The sequence below is a fragment of the Mus caroli genome, chromosome 8 (genome assembly GCF_900094665.2).
Source record: "Mus caroli chromosome 8, CAROLI_EIJ_v1.1, whole genome shotgun sequence".
In the NCBI taxonomy this organism is placed as follows: Eukaryota; Metazoa; Chordata; class Mammalia; order Rodentia; family Muridae; genus Mus; species Mus caroli.
Genome location: NC_034577.1, coordinates 9,130,783 through 9,141,201, shown reverse-complemented (window position 1 = coordinate 9,141,201; position 10,419 = coordinate 9,130,783).

The window sequence follows — 10,419 nt, the reverse complement described above, 5'->3', positions numbered from 1 at the left end:
GACAATTTCCATTTATAGAACAATGGATGAATCTAGAAAATACTACACTCAGCAGTGTGACCTAGACCCAGAAAGATGAAAGTCACGTCTTCTCTCTCATATGGGGACCCTAACTTTTAATGTTTAAATATGGGTGGGGATAGGCTGTAGAACTAGAAATGGGACCACAGAAGGGGAATGAGGTTTCTCAGGAAGGGAGGCAGCGAGGGCANAGAGCACAGGGAAACAGAAAGATGGTTCCCAGGATGAGAGACTACAAGGGAAAGAAGGTGGGGGAGAAGGGCAGGAGAATCAACAAAAATAAATTGTACTTGAAAATCCTTATGGAAACATACTACTTTGTATGCTGCTTTTAGAAACTAAACAGGCACTGCAGGCAAATTCGGGACCTCAGCACATTCTAGCAGAGACCTTGCTGAGTCTCTACAGATGCAGGTTCCGAAGCCCTAGGGAGTGGCTGACTGGGAGAAAACCCACCTCAAGGAGGAGGGAGACAGAGAGCCTGGGAACCCACGCTGCATGAGTAGNCTTCAGATAGGCTGAGCTCTGGGAATCTGAGATCCACTCAGGGTGAACGGACTTCCCACAACACTGGGGATCCTAGAACTTCCAATAGACAGGCAAGCTCACCAGCTTTCCAAGAAGGACCACACTGCACAACAAACACGTAGAGATCCCCTGTGATGACGAACAGAAACCATTAAAAGAGTCACATTCGCAAATANGTGTCCAGTGGACAAAGCACTGTGGAGGAGATCAGGGCTTTGTAACATTCTGACGTCAGCCAAGAGAGCAANGGGGCCACTGGGTCTACTATGTGTCGTTGTCTCGAGCATTGTGTCCCTATCTTAATGAGCAGAACCTTAGGCTGNCTGGATCCTGGGTCACTTCTGACATCACCTGAGGACCAGTGGAGANGCTGCTTCCGTCTCCATGGAAACAGCATGTATTCAGGCAAACTGGAGTCCTTTTCAATGGGAGGAAATAGCCATTTACAAGCCAGTAGTTTTGTGCCAAACAAATGGGTACCACACATCACTTATGCTTTATTACAAGGCAGAAATCAGGGAGTTAAAATACCTTAGTCTTATAAAGTGCTTTAAGTATATGCCTATTTGGTCCTTCCTCTAAATATTTATAATTCTCCAAAAGTCTCTCCCTTAAGTGCCTTCATCTACTTATTCATAGCAAATGCTGATTAAATGGCAATGTATTGATACTGAGATGTAGATATTAATGAGGTGTGACCTCTGCCCTCAGGAAGCTCACAGTCAGGTACATAAACGACACCAGTTCACAGTGCCCTCTCAGGCCCTGGTTTGCCAGGGGGCACCTGAAGGGTGTGTGTGTGTGCTGCTGCGGGCCCTGGGCTCCTTCCTGAGGGCGCTCTTTGAAAGCAGCCTGCAGAGTTAGTGCTAATATCCCCAGAGGCATCACAAAGCTGGATGTGTGGGTGTTAGGATGAGAAGTTCTTCAGCTATATAGTGAGTGCTAAATGAGACCCTGTCTTTTAAAATAACAGCCACAAAGCTCTAGGATGGGGACCTGGGAAGCCTGAACTCGGGTGATTGGCAGAAGGTCCTGGAAGATGGTCCACAGGCAAGCCTGGGAGGTATCTGTCACCTGGGTGCACATGGTCCGAGGCTGAGGGGCGCTTGAGCTGGATGATGTCTGCACGTGAGCTTCTGAGCTGGGCTAGTCAGAGCTCAGGGTGTCCTGGGATGAGGCAAGGTGGCTGGTAGGATGAAAGAANGGGGCTGCACAGGTAGTGTGTGTAGACTTCCCTGCGGCAGTACAGTGTGCAGCCTGGCTACATGCATCTGTGAGGTCTGCCATACGCCTTCAGTGTCCTCCATTCACACGGGATTCTCCACTTGCCCTACCATACATTTGCCAGGATACTGGGATGTCCTTGTTATCCTGGTTTCTCAGAGGTATGTCACTGCAGAGCAGGGTCAGTGCCTTCCAAATAAGGATCACTGGCTCTCGTCTGAGGAGCGCTTGCTTTCCTGGTTATCAGACATGCACGGCTGTCCATTACAGATGAAATAGTGCCACAGTCAGATTTGCTTGGGAATCAGTATGTGTGCATGTGTGTGTGTGTACAGGTGTGTATGTGCATGTATGTGTGTGTTTGCATGTGCATGTGTTTGTGTGTGTGTACATGTGTGCTTGCATGTGCATGTGTGTGTATGTGCATGTGTTTGTTTGAGTGTATGTTTGTATGTGTATGTGCATGTATGTGAGTGCTTGCATGTGCATGTGTTTGTGTGTGTGCATGTGTGAGTGTGTGTTTGTGTGTGTGTACATGTATGTGTGTGCATGTGTGTGTCTGCTTGTGGACGTTGTACATCGTGGTGCGGAGCCTAGTGCGCACCACGATGTACAACGTCCACAAGCAGTTTATCTTCCTCCTCCTCTTTCTTTGGTGTGCATGTGTATATGTGCATGCATATGTGTGAGTGTGTGTGTGTGCATATGTGCATGCATATGTGTGAGTGTGCATGTGTGTGCACATGTGTATATGTTCAGATGGAAAAGGCAAGGTTAGGGACAGGCAGAGGACAATGTCCGCTCCAGGGACCTTTGCAAACATAATCATAGGCAGAACTTAGGTTTTTCTTCAAGGGAAGTAGAGTCACAAGTCAGAGAGAGTGGAGTCAGAGAGAGGTGTGCTGAGCAGTCCCTGGAAAGACAGGAGGTAGAAACCTGACCCTGAGGTGGGGACCAGAGGCTGAGGGTGGAGTGGATTTTATGTGCCTGAGAGTCAAACATTGAATGCACTTGAAAATCCCCTGGGGAGCTCTCAGAGCTCATTGTGAGTCCAGGATCTGAGGGGCAACCTCGNACTCTGGACAGGTCATGCTAGAACAGGAATGGTGGACCTATGTCCGGGCTAACTCAGTCCCCAACACTACCTGGGGTGGCGCATCTGGCACTTCATAGGCCTGAGGGAGTTTCTGCTCCTTCTCAGTATTATTCAAAGTCATTACAACAGCTCTGATTTTAAACACCTTCCCCAGTCCTTACAAGCCCTTCACGAAATCTGTCCTTGACTCCCGGAGTTGTGTCCTATGAGATCATTGTCAAAAAAAAAAAAAAAAAAAAAAAAAGCTGTTTTTTTTTTTAAATCATTTTATTTATTTTGCCAAAATTGCACTTTTGAGTCTATTGTTGGCAGTATCATCCTGGAGTTATCCCATACTCGACATTGGCATTGTGGAGGCCTGACACAAACCACTTTCCAGCCTGCTCAGATATTGATTTAATATCAGAGGGCCATTTTCTCTTCATCCTAACCAGATGCTAAAAGGAACTGGGGGTGGATGGCAAGGACGCGTCCTGAGCAGGCTGTCCCTCACCCACCCAACATCTCCCTCCATTAAACAGCTTGCTGCAGTGCTACAGCTATGCAAAAACAAACAAACAAACAGCAGGCTAATCACGCTGCCTGATTAGAGATGGCCCTGTCTCCGAGGGACCCTTTCTATTTGCTTGATTCGCAGGGCCCTTTGCTCCTCTGGTTCAGGAGCTGAGTCCAAGGTCATTGTGTCCCATCATTATGTAGACCCCTTCAGGGCTCTGGCAGGCGAGGCTTCTCTAGTTAAACACACTGACCACAGACACACGTTAGTAATGTCCTCCTTACCATTCACACTTCCCTTCTGGCTTGTTTTCTCTTCCTGGAGCTTCCAGCCTCCAGCCTCATGCAGTACAGTAGCAACTTCAGGGAACATCTTTATTCTGCTCCCTAATCTCAAAAGAAATCCCTCTGTACTGCTCTGCATATGCAATCCCTGTGAGACTATATCTAATAACACAGGCAAATGTTGCCTCTAAAGCTGAGTGCATCTGCTTAAATTTGCATGTGACATGCACAAAAACAATAGTCCTCAAGGGGTTTGCAGCAGGCAAGCCTGGGGGAAGTTTAGCAGCCTGGGGTTCTGCATAGCTTGGGCAATAAGCATCTTCTTCTCCTAACAATGCTCCTGCAGCCTGAGGCCCCTCTCCCCACTTTAAACAACAGGATGAGTTCCTCCTTCCTAGCAACCTTTCTTTTTAGAGGTTGCTCTCCATCCTAATGGATTCCAGAACATATCTGGGTAAGGGAGGCAGGTATCAAGCTGGCCTAAGCTGGTCTTGGTGCATGCACAGTACAGCAAACTGTCCACCGAGTGAACATTCAGGGGGAAATCTCTCATTTATCTCCTTTCATGTCTTTGCATAGTTGGGAGTGCACATGATTAAGATCAGATGCATTATGGGAAAGGGCAGGCAGAGGGAATGCTTACCTAACCCNAGCCTATCAATGCAGAGAANCATCCTCATCAGTGGAGACCAAAAACAGTAACCTGGGGCCCCTGAGCTCTCTGACTGAAGGATCTCTGGGCTTGCTTTGTGGTCCGTGACATCAGTTTGTTTCTGAGGAACCTTTTCCTGCTACTTTGCAATATGTGAGATTCTCTACTTCTTTTCTTAAAACATCAAGAACTTGGAAACACCAGGANCTGGAACTTGGTCCAGACTTCAACACCCAGGGNTGGGTTGACAGAGGCATGGCCTCATAGGATCCATGCAATCCAGATGGACCCTGACCTCTCCGAGGGAAGTCCTCATAGATTCTGGCTAATCCACCCCTATGAATGCCAGTTCTGAGTCCTGCCACCCTTGATGAAATGTGGGTCATCTTCAATGTCAAGCAAAAGGCTATTCAAGCACACACTGTTGTGCGTGGCTTATTTGTTGTGCTCTCAGAGCAGGGTTCCATGTAGCGCTCCTGGGGATGGCTCTGTATCATTTTCAGTTTGGGGGGGGCTGCAGATGGAGCTGCTCTGAGCACCCCCAACTTTGCGACTGTTTATGAGCCGGTGCTCGGTCTAGTGCAAAACTATGACAGGTCTACAAGTAGTTGCACCCGTGACAAGTGACGGTCCTAACACAGCCAGACCTCTGTTGCTTCGTGTTTGCAGCAGCCAGGATGGTTATCAGTCTTTAAGGTTGTGGCCATTCTAGCAAGTGTAGAGTGGGATCAGAACTCTGCTTTGGGTTTGTGTTGCAGGAGTGTGTGCAGTGTGGCTGTAGGAGCTGAAGTTGTGTCTGCTGTTGGGCACCTGGCACTGGCGAGCTGGGTCCTGCCTCTCCTAGCCTTTCCAGAGGCCTATTGATTTTGTTTTCTATAAAAAGAATTGTCTTTATAATTTATCAGTTTTCTCCTTTTTCTTTTTAAAAATTCTATTGATTCCCCGTTATTTTCTTCCTTCCATCCGGCTGTGGATTCATCTTTCTGCCTTCTTTTCCCAGATTCTTGACTTGGAAACTTACATTATTTCAATTTCTTCTTCTTTTTTACAATGTAAACAGTGTGTGTGCGCGTGCACATGCTCCATGTATACTTGTGGAGGCCAGAGATGGACACGGGATGTCTTTCTTAGTTGCTCTTCACCTTATTTTGGGGGGTATCTTGGAGGGCCTGTCATTGAACTCTGGTCTCACTGAATCAGCTAGACTGACTCCAAGGAGCACCCAGTCTCTACCCACCATGCATTGGGGTTGTTGCCATGGACTCCTGTGCCTGGCTTTTAGCATAGGTGCTGGGGAACCGACNTCACATCTTCATGGACTTCACTGAGATCAGTTTTGTGACCTAGGTTTGTACTGGGTTTGGTCTAGTGCTAGTCCCCCAAATTACACAAGAATCTGTACATCTACATGCNAGACACTGAGGGACCCTGCTACAGTTGGTTTTGCTTGGGAAATAAATTTGCTGGTGGCCTGTTGCTGGGCAGGGAGACAGAAACGAGACTTTTAGGATTCCTGGACAAGAGACAAGGAAGGAGGAAGGAAAGAAAGAGCTGCCATGCTGGAGAAGGAAGAGAGACACCACACCTGAGGGGTGCAGAAGACAGAGAGCACAGACAACATGTAGGTGCTNTCTATGGGCTTGTTTTTCTGTTTACAGCATCAAGGATGCTGTGTTCCATTGTGCCCGGGTGTGAGTTTTCTGGCTTTCTCCTCTGCCCTTCACCTCACACAGGTTCTGGCGTCTGNTTGCGCATGTCTTCTGCCAGACTTGGAGGATTTCAGGGGCAGTTCCCTTTCCTTTCGCCTTCTCACACTCCAAGGNTCTGGATTTCCATTTCCTCTTACTGTATTGCAAGTTCCTGGAGCTCGGCCCTGTTTGTCCATCTGTCCTCTCGCNTCTGCCTAGGTTGAATCCTTTAGAGTGTGGTCAAGTCCACTGATTCTGACAGCTCAAGTCTCACCGTGACTCGCCACACATGTCTTCCCTGTTTACTCTGCTGTTCAGTTTTGTGCTTTGTTTTCTGGGGATACTGGAGATGAAACCAGCCTTGTGTACACTGGACAAGCTCTCTACCCCTGGTTTGTACTAGCAGGTTCAGTTTCATACTTTGGTCTTTTTAAAACAAACAAACAAACTTCTTTTTTTGCTAAGCTTTTCATTTCTTTTAGCAGGATTTATAATTTCCCACTGAAGCATTTTGAAATAGGGTTTCACTGTGTGACCCAGGCTGACCTTCCTACCTCAGCCTCTAGAATACCAGATTGTAGGTATTTAGCACTATATACAACTTGTTGAAGCATTTTTAAAAAATGGTTCCTTTAAACACATGGTCAGATAATTCTTCTACCAAAAAGTTTGTTCTGTGATATGTTAGTTGATTAACTGTTCTTTGTAAATTTCCCAAATTTCATTAAAAGCTCAGTCTCTCAAGTATGGGTTCTTGTAGAATAAAAAATAAGTTAAATACTTTACTTCAATAGGCGAGAACCAGGGCACAGCCAAAATCTCATAATCTGGGCAAAACAAAACTCCAACAGTGTAAAATATTCAATGCCCAACATCTAGGATTCCCTCAAGACCTTTGGGGCTTGGGTCGCCTCTCCAGCTCTTCCTTCTGCAGAACACACAGCTTGTCTTCCAGGCTCAGTCAGGCTCCACGCCACCCCTGCTGCTGCTCTTGGTGGCCATCCCATGACACTGTCCTCTCCAAAATGCTTCGGGCTCTTGCTGCAACTGGGCTGGGATTTCATGAATAGCCCCTCCCTGACCTCTCTTCAGGGACCCCAGCCCTGCCACACAGTGCCAAGCCTCAGCTGCTCTCCTTGCCCACTTCACACCTTCAAAACCACCTGAGTGACTTTTACACTACTAATTCTGGCTGCTAGTGCAAGACACAGCCTTGGCTGCCTCTGGAGCACAGCCTCTGTGTGCTGACTGTGAGGAAACACTTCCCAGAAGCTTTCACATCAGCGATGCTGGTCTCTTCTTAATCACCGGTTATTCCTCAGTTCCAGCTGACCAGCATCAATGACCAGCATCAATCGTCCAAGAAGAGCAAAGGTTTCACGTCAGTGGCTCAGGTCTCTCGTTAGTCACAGCCGATTCAGCCTGAGCTCACCAGAATCACGTAGCAAATATGCAATAGCCCTGATGCTCTTTAACTCTCAAACTTCCTTCTGGAACTTCACAAGCCAGGCCCTCATTGTCTGCATTTCCTTTGACACTCCCACAGACCAGCTCACCAAGCTTTGAATGCTTAATGGTTTTTCTTACCCAAAGTTACAAAGTCCATCCACAAACCACCCCCTCCAAAAAAAAAAAAAAAAAAAAACCTTGGCCATATCTGTCACAGAAAAACCCCACAATCCTGGTACCAGTTTCTGCCCTAGTTAGGGTTTCTATTGCTTCAGTGAAACACAGTGACCAAAAGCAAGTTGGGAAGGAAAGGGTTTATTTGGCTTACACTTCCACATTATAATTCATCACTGAAGGAAGTCAAACGGGGCAGGAACCTGGAGGCAGGAGCTGATGCAGAGGCCATGAAGGGGTGCTGCTTACTGGCTTGCTTCCCATGGCTTGTTCAGCCTTCTCTCTTATAGAACCCAGGATCATCAGCCCAGGGATGGCCCTACCCACCATGGGCTGAGTCCTCCCCACATCAATCACTAATTTAAAAAACTCCCTACAGCTGAATCTTAAGGAAGCATTTTCCCAGTGGGGGTTCCCTTCTTTCTAGCTTGTGTCGACTCGACATAAAACTGTCCAGCATGCTTTTCTAGGGAACCTTAACTACAATGACGATTCAGGTTCCAGGCCCTGGCAGGTTGTACTCCGGATTTCAGCCGAGTTGAGATTACTCAGGAGACTGAGCTAGGAAGATTGCACATCTGCCTGGACTACAAGAGAGAGAGAATCCAAGGCCAGATCAGACGAGTTAGTGAGCCTGTGTCTCAAAAAGTAAAACACTTGCCTGACAAGCCCCAGCACCTTTGGCAATCGGAACAGTAAAAATTCAATGTGAACATGCATGCGACCATGCATAGAGTGCAGCATGGAAGACCCAAGGTTGACGTGGATGGGATAGCAGCTGTGCTGGCTAGTTTTATATCAACTTGACACAAGCTAGAGGCGTTGGAGAGGAGGGAGCCTCAGTTGAGAAAATGCCTCCTCCGTAAGCTCTGACTGTAGGGAAGCCTGTAGTGCATTTTATTAACTGGTGATTGATGAGGGAGGGCCTGGCTCACTGGGGGTGGGGCCATCCCTTGGCTGGTGGTCCTGGATTCTATAAGAAAGCGGGCTGAGGCAGCCATGGGGAACAAGTCAGGAAGCAGCATGCCACCTATGGCCTCTGCATCAGCTCAGGTTCCTGTGCTGTGGAAGTGCAAGCTGAATTAACCCTTTCGTCTCCAAGTTCCTCTGGTCGTGGTGTCTCATCACAGCAACTGAAATCCTGANGAAGACAATGTCATTGTAATTTGTGACTATTGAAAGCTCCAGGACTTGTGGACAAGACTAGCTTTCCTGGCTGAGACTGTGAGCGTCCACCCAGCCAGAACTCGCTGACCCCACTGTTAAAGTCAGGTCACCCCTGCAGGTTCTTTGCTGCATTTTAGGTTATNTTTGATCCATTTTTAATACATGAAATGGTGTAACAGCTATCCATGTGTTGATAAATGATGTTTCTTTCTTTAAACTTCTTTTGCTGTATTCTAAGTTACCTGTCTGTGTGTGCTGTATGAGTATATTAAGTATAAGTGTTTTCAGAGAGGGCACTGGAGCTGCAGTTACCGGCAGCCATGAGCCTGACATGGGTGCAGGGCACCTAACTTGGGTCCTCTGGGAAAGCAGTAGTTGCTCTTAGCCACTGAAACATCTCTCCAGGTCCCCTAGATTTTGTTTTGAAATGAACACGGTGTGATGAGATGAGCCTGCTGGCCTTCCTGAGGGAATTATAACCATCCTGATAGGAGAGACAACGTTCTGAACAAACACTTAGGCCCACTCCTGTGAGTATCTGATGGTTTAAACAATGAACCTCAAGAACATTTCCTCAGGGACCCCCCCCTCCCCCGGCTGGGGGAGAGGAAAGCATAAAGCCTTGGCGGCATCCAGAGAGGAGCCTGCCTCTCGGAAAGAAACCTCCCAGAGTTCCTGCTGGCCAGAGCACCTTACNGGAGAGGCTGGAGCTCAGACAATGCCGGGCCAGTGAGGAGCAGGACCACACCTTGGCCAGGACTGTGTGGTCAGGAACACCCCTGCCTGTTTAAGCCTTGTGTCAGAATCCAGAAGTACACTTGAGTGCCACTGGGCCCTTTCTTCTCTTTCCCATGTGGACACACTCAATAAANTGTTCTCTGATTTTTATTATTGCTTGTATCTTTAATTGACATACAGGGCACAGCACAAACATACTGTGCATAAACAGTCAAGTTTAGACTTTCAGCACCCAGGCTTTGAGCCTGGAAACCTGTAACAGAATCTTGATACATTTCTCATCCTGACATTTAGTGAAAATCACATGTCCTTCTTTACAGCTGCCACTTCTAGATGTCTGCAGGCACTCTTAATTATATACCTATTCTATTTGTATGTGTATGTGTGTGTACTTTGGGCATCTGGGAGCCACTGAGGTCAGAAGTGTCAGATCCCTGGATGTGGAGTTACAGATGGATGGTTGTGAGCTGTCATGTGAGTGTTCAGAGCTGAGCCTAGTCATCTGCAGGAGAACTCAGCATTCTTAACTGCTGAGCCATGTCTCCAGCCCCTCACAGGCACTTTTTAAAAAATACATTTTAACAATAGAATTACATCGCTCCCCTCACTTTCTTCCAGCCCCTGCCAGATCCCTGTCCTCCAGTCCCTCTCAAGCCCCAGTGCTCAAGTTAAGTACCCTTCTTTAAAAATTATTTTCACACACACACACACACACACACACACACATATATATTAGTATGTATGTGTATTCACAATTATATGTAAATACGACCTGCAAAGCCTGCTGTATATGGTTTCAAGGCTGACCACTCTGCATTGTGCAACAAATAAAGGGGTCCATCTCTGGGAGTAGCTAACTCTCTCTCTCCCGGCAGCCACTAGTGGCCTGTGGGTCTTTGTCT